Source organism: Physeter macrocephalus, chromosome 13, assembly GCF_002837175.3.
Source record: "Physeter macrocephalus isolate SW-GA chromosome 13, ASM283717v5, whole genome shotgun sequence".
Taxonomy (NCBI): Eukaryota; Metazoa; Chordata; class Mammalia; order Artiodactyla; family Physeteridae; genus Physeter; species Physeter macrocephalus.
In genome coordinates this window covers 26,447,429-26,453,704 of record NC_041226.1, presented here as the reverse complement: position 1 = coordinate 26,453,704, position 6,276 = coordinate 26,447,429, and the positions used below count along the sequence as shown (strand labels likewise).

The 6,276-nt window shown below is 37.9% G+C and overlaps 1 protein-coding gene across 7 annotated transcripts in view; it reads right to left on the bottom strand.

The window, feature by feature from the left end:
• The window catches only part of ELF1 (E74 like ETS transcription factor 1), a 107,004-nt gene that overhangs the window by 41,078 nt on the left and 59,650 nt on the right, over positions 1 to 6,276 (bottom strand). The window contains exon 1 of one of the 7 annotated variants that reach the window (XM_028497873.2): positions 1,246 to 1,674. The exons of the other annotated variants lie outside the window; for them this stretch is intronic. The gene's annotated coding sequence lies outside the window, so the exon portion shown is untranslated. Of the gene's footprint in view, positions 1 to 1,245; positions 1,675 to 6,276 lie in introns of those variants that run through there. 7 annotated transcript variants of the gene reach the window in all.

The following is a 6,276-nucleotide window of genomic DNA, read 5'->3' as shown; positions in this document are numbered from 1 at the left end:
GAGGCCCGCGTACCAGAAAAAAAAAAAAAAAAAAAAAAAAAAAAAAAAAAAAAAATCCATCTTGAAATTAGCCTGTTGTTCATGTGTGTATGCATATACTGTGCCAGTTTTTGTCATCAGTGTTATATTGGCTCTGTAAAAATGAATTAGGGAACTTCTCTCTCTGAACTGAAACTGTTTAAATGATTCACTAAAGTTTAAGATAACTCACCCACGAAACTCTTTAGGCCTACCAGTTTTATGCTTATGGAGATTGCTCCCTGACAATTTCCTCAGGTTTTTGTTGTTGTTGTTACTAGTACATTTTCATTTTAAACAAAACACCGAACATTGATTACTAACATTCCGAAAACTTAAAAATACTTCAATGCGCTAGCTAAAGCAGTATATAAAATCCCTACACAGTTCTGCATCATCTCTCAATAGAAATAGAAACAAATCAAGTTCTGTCAAAAAACATTAATGAGGAAATAGATAATAAGACAATCCATCTACTAACTGATATTCTAAAAGAATGTTATTAAAATAGGACGGGACTTCCCTGGTGGCGCAGTGGTTAAGAACCTGCCTGCCAATGCAAGGGGGCATGGGTTCGAGCCCCGGTCCCGGAAGATCCCACATGCCACGGAGCAACTAAGCCCGTGTGCCACAACTACTGAAGCCGGCACCCCCAGAGCCCGTGCTCCACAAGAGAAGCCACCACAATGAGAAGCCCGTGCACCGCAACGAGGAGTAGCCCCCCCTCGCCGCAAACTAGAGAAAGCCCCCGCGCAGAAACAAAGACCCAACGCAGTCAAAAATAAATAAATAAATATTTTTTTTTTTTTTTTTTAAAAGAATAGGAATCTAGATACCTTTAGTAAATAAGCCAGGTTATTTTGAACAATACTCTGGGTACCTTTGTAACCCTGCCCTAGGAAGCTATTACAGGATTCCAATATAGTGCTTCTAGTTATCCAGTAATAAATTCAAGATAATAGTCTACTACAGAAAATAGAAAGAACACTGTATTGCAGGTTGATTTGTGACAATCAAAGCATACGTGGAGAAGACTCCGTAAACTATAAATGGCTCTACAAAATGTTAGGCAGTGTTATTTTTACACTTTACTCAACAATACAGCAGGTAACGTTTTCTTGGCACAGAGGTTAACATCCAAAGCAGCCTCAAGGCACAAAATTTTAATACATGCTTCTATCAGTCCCCTCAGTTCTCCAATATCCTAGGTTTTCATGGATTACGTACCTTTTATACCATGATGTAGATAAATATTATGTTACAGCCAGGGGCTTGGTATAGGGGAAAAATAATTCAAATTCCTGGTAATTAACATGGTCAAAGTCCTTCCTTAATCTGATTAAAAAGGAACTCATTACAATGTTGTATCCTCCAGTCTCTATTTTTGAGAGCTCCTCACTAAACAATAAAATAGAATAAAGTAAAAATAAAACGATATTCTTAATGTGGCGGCGGTGGTGGTGGTGGTGATGATGAAAGCAGTTACTATGTTAAGCACTTAACGTGGCTTATGCCAGTTAACCCACGACACTGTGCTGTTGTTTTGTTGCCACTGGTCAGCCAGAGGCAGAGCTGAAATCTGAACCCAGGCAATCTGACTCCAGAGTCCACAAGTACAGGATCCTACAGATAAATTATAGTCATATGTAAGTTTCATCTCAGCTAAAGTGTGGGTTTAAAAATATATATATATTTTTTTTTCTTAATGTACACTGTGTTAGAGCTACAGCTGAAAAATTTTGTTTTATTTCTGCTGACTCCAGTAGAGATGAGTGTTTCTGAAGAAGCCCTTTCTCTTGCACAGCACCATGAAAAACAGAAAGGTCTAAGTAAAATGGTCTTTTCTCCAGACTTCCCCAAGATAATGTCTGAAATTCCACCGTAAACCCCTGTGGAGTTGATTTAGCTAAGTCTAATCTCATTTTAGGTCTTTTATGACAATTGGCCTTCTTTACTCTTTGCCCAGAGTTTTCTTTTTTCAGTCAGGATAAATTACAACTTGGCCATGCATCTCAAAAAAAGTAAAATAATCACTGAAAACAATCTTAGTTTTTTTTTTTACTAGCGTGCCCACTTTAAAAGCTTAATATATTGGGGGGGGGGTGTGTGTGTGTGTGTGTGTGTGTGTGTGTGTGTGTGTGTGTGTGTGTGTGGGGCTAGCTAAGTATGAACAGAATCAATTACGAGGTTAAAAAAAAAAGGTAAATTTTAGGAGGTGTAGTAAATTTTAACCAGGTTTAAATGTTTACTTGCAAACTAACTAGGCAACATCACAACGGTCAGTACCAGACTGATAAATGTTTTAAACATGCAGATTCTGAATAACTCAAAGAATTTAAGTAAAATCATAATTAAAGAGGTAATTCCTACTTCTAAAAGATGAACTTTGACAAGAATCTTATATATGCACAACTCGTAGAATAAAATGAGCCAGGGCATTCGTGAATATAGGCAGTTTAGCTACAACAAAGCCTTTTCCAGAATCAAAAGTCACACTAGATGATCATAGACAATGACAGAAATTAGAGTCACTGCAAAAAACTGAACAACTCCAGATCAAACTACATCAAAATAAACTTAACATGCTACAATGTTAAAGGAGAGTGCTCCCCTACAGAATGAATCTCCCAGATTTTTAAATCCTGAATGAAAAGTTTATTGGCTTATTCTAGAAACAAGTCAGTCATTCTCAGGTAACAAAGAAAAAACAGGAAAACATTAAAAAAAAAAAAGGTGAATGTATTTGTCTAACTGGTATCCAAGTCATAAAAATTGCCTTCATTACCTCACTTATCCAAAACAACTGAGTGATACAGAGTACACAGTGCAACACTACAAACTTTAATGCCTCTTCTTGATTTACCTCAGGTCATTAATACAGCAACTGCCACATTTATTGACTACTTCCTTTGTGCTACGCTCTTGCTAAATGTTTTACATAAACATTGACTGCTCATAACCTTGGGAAGTAACTTTCACTTTTGGTGGAGGAAATCAAAGCTCAGTGAAATTTAAAATCTTGTCTGAAATCATACAGCTAGTAAGCGGTGGAGCCTCGTCCCCAAGCTGACACTCTTGATGCTACATCAGAAAGACTCTTAATTGACAAGCGGTGGGAACAGATGAAACAGATAAGCTCACAGATGTATCACCGGTCATTACAATTCTTCTTTCCAAGAAAAGAATTGCCTAATATTGAGAATTTTGGTTATAACCGTGTTAAAAAAAAATCCTGCCTGTATTCTAACTTATTTAATATTAGGCATATTAGATTTATGAACATTATTAAGGGTATCACTTTGTTAAATTCACACTTTAACAAATCATTAACAATCAGTTTTTTTTCTTTTAATTTATCAGTTTTCTTTTTATTTCACTAAATCAAAGGACATTACCTTCATCAGTATTCTCTAAATAGTACTGAAGGTGACTATGGCTTTAAAAACAGGAAAGGCCAGTAACACAGTAACACCACCGGTATATATAGTGGCTTATCCTTTACGTGTTAGGTGTTAAGTGAAATAAAAAGGGGGCAAAAAATGTCAAGATTACATAGCTAAACTGAGATACATCAAAGAGGTACTAATTTCCTTACTTACTCAGCAAGGTTGCTCTAGGTGACGGAGTACTATCTGGGAGAACAGAGACTGCTAAGTCTATCCTCAAAAAAAACTGACCAACACAAACCTCACTGAAAAAATAGCTTCTTCTGAAAGGTACACAGAGTGGATAAATACAATGTGGTATTATCCATACAATGGAACGTTATTCAATAACAAAAAGGAGGTACTTGTTAATGCTATAACCCTGAAAACCCTCTACTAAGTGAAAGAAGTCAGTCATAGGAGATCACATATTGTATGCCACTTATAAGAAATGTCCAGAATAGTCAAATCCATAGAGACAAAAAGTAGATTAGTGGTTGCTAACGGCTAGGAGTGGGGGAAAGAATAGGACACGACCGCTAATGAGTAGAGGTTTCTTTTTGGAATAATTAAAATGTTTGAAAGCTGATTATGGCGATGGATGCCGTTTATATACTAGATGTGTAATGAATTACACATTTTAAATAGGTGAATTATATGGCATATAAATTATATCTCAATTAAACTGTTATTTAGGAAATTCCCTGGCGGTCCAGTGGTTAGGACTTGGCGTTTTCACTGCTGAGAGCCCAGGTTCGATCCCTGGTCGGGAAACTAAGATCCCGAGTGCAGTACGGCCAAAACAAATAAAAAATAAAAAGCAAAAACAAAACAAAACAAACTGTTGTTTTTACAAAAGAAATACACAGGTTTATCAGGCACGAAGACCGTCAACCTGTAACTACACTAACAAATTAACTAGAATGAATAACATTTTCTTTTTGCTAACATAACAAATGCAAAGTATAATAATTCTTTCACATTTAAAACTACTTTTTTACCACTTACACGTATTAGTGGCTGGAATTATCCAAATATAGTTGTTTAAGGCACAAGCTGGTTGCAATTCCCAGCTTTAGCATTTACAGGCAAGTTGCTCCCCTTCTCGGAACCTCACTTTACTCTTCTGTAAAGTGAGAATTAGAATACCTATTTCAGGGCTTCCCTGGTGGCGCAGTGGTTGAGAATCTGCCTGCTAATGCAGGGGACACGGGTTCGAGCCCTGGTCTGGGAGGATCCCACATGCCGCGGAGCAACTAGGCCCATGAGCCACAACTACGGAGCCTGTGCGTCTGGAGCCTGTGCTCCGCAACAAGAGAGGCCGCGATAGTGAGAGGCCTGCGCACCGTGATGAAGAGTGGCCCCCCGCTTGCCACAACTAGAGAAAGCCCTCGCACAGAAACGAAGACGCAACACAGCAAAAATAAATTAACTAATAAACTCCTACCCCCAACATCTTCTTTAAAAAAATAAATAAATAAATAAAGGATACCTATTTCATCAGGTTGTTGTAAGAATTAACTAGGACAATCCCTGTAAAGCACAAAGTATGCAGAACAAAATGCTAAGTAAACATCAGTTACTAAAATTCAGCACTGAATGTTTCTGGAGCCAGACCAGTCTATGTCCTACCCTATGCAATGATCTCATCCATATTCATTTTTAAGATGTTGTCACGGAGCCTCTGTGTGATGGCTGGGGGACACTTAGAGGAAGACTCTGCAAAAGAGAGTGATAATAAATTCCTGCTCCCCTCACCAACTCTTCTTTCTTAACAACCATCAGGTTCCTTGCTGCCGGTAGTTGGCAGGGAGATAAGCCAGGCCAAACTCTAGGCCACAGGCAGGGTTGGCCCTTCACATAACCTGAAGAGGGCCTTAGGCCTTATGCAAAGTCAGACTTTTCCCAAAGATAATAAGGCTTGTAATGGGGGCTCTATAGCATAACTCCTTTGACGAAGGCTTTTCCAAATGTTCAGAAAAGAAACAAGCAATCTCTGTATGTTAGTTTCACAGATGGTCAAACTTTTAATGGGTCTGATAAATCTGACCTGGCAAGATTAAGAATGAGGACAACAGGAACAGATAGACTGGTCAATATAATCTGGAACTGTATGTAAATAACAGAGGCTCTACCATGTCCACGCACAGGTTCGTAGCATCATTCCAACTTCCTGTCTCCACAACACTGGTGCTGTTACACACAGAATACTGTCAATACATTCCTTCTACTCTAAGGTACACTAACTCCCTGGCCTAACAGAATTTTACCATTTCAGCTAAAACATGGCAGGTTGATGTGATCTATATTTTTCTCAGTCTACAAAATACAACCTCGTTCTCAAGATACAACCATGTCAAAAACTCCCTCTCTACAACTTGGACGAGTCTCCCAAGAAACATGAAAACTCTAAATGGATATTTACTTATTGATAATTTCAAAAACAAATTTTAAGTTATTTGAGGTAGTTTTCACTAAACACATTTAACACAATAGTTCTAAATACATTTTCAAGAAAAAAAACTCCATGAATATTTGTTTCTGGTCTTGGAATTGTGGTGACATGCCACACTGCCCATGCACTAAGTGAGAATGTGGATACACAGGTCCCAGAAAAGAAAAGTACTGTAGTCAAGAGAGCTGTGGGGCAGGATATCACCTCTCATTCAAAGGCCTTCTGATGGAATGGGAGAAAATACTTGCAAATGAAGCAACTGACAAAGGATTAACCTCCAAAATTTACAAGCAGCTCATGCAGCTCAATATCAAAAAAAAACAAACAACCCAATCCAAAAATGGGCAGAAGACCTAAATAGACATTTCTCCAAAGAAG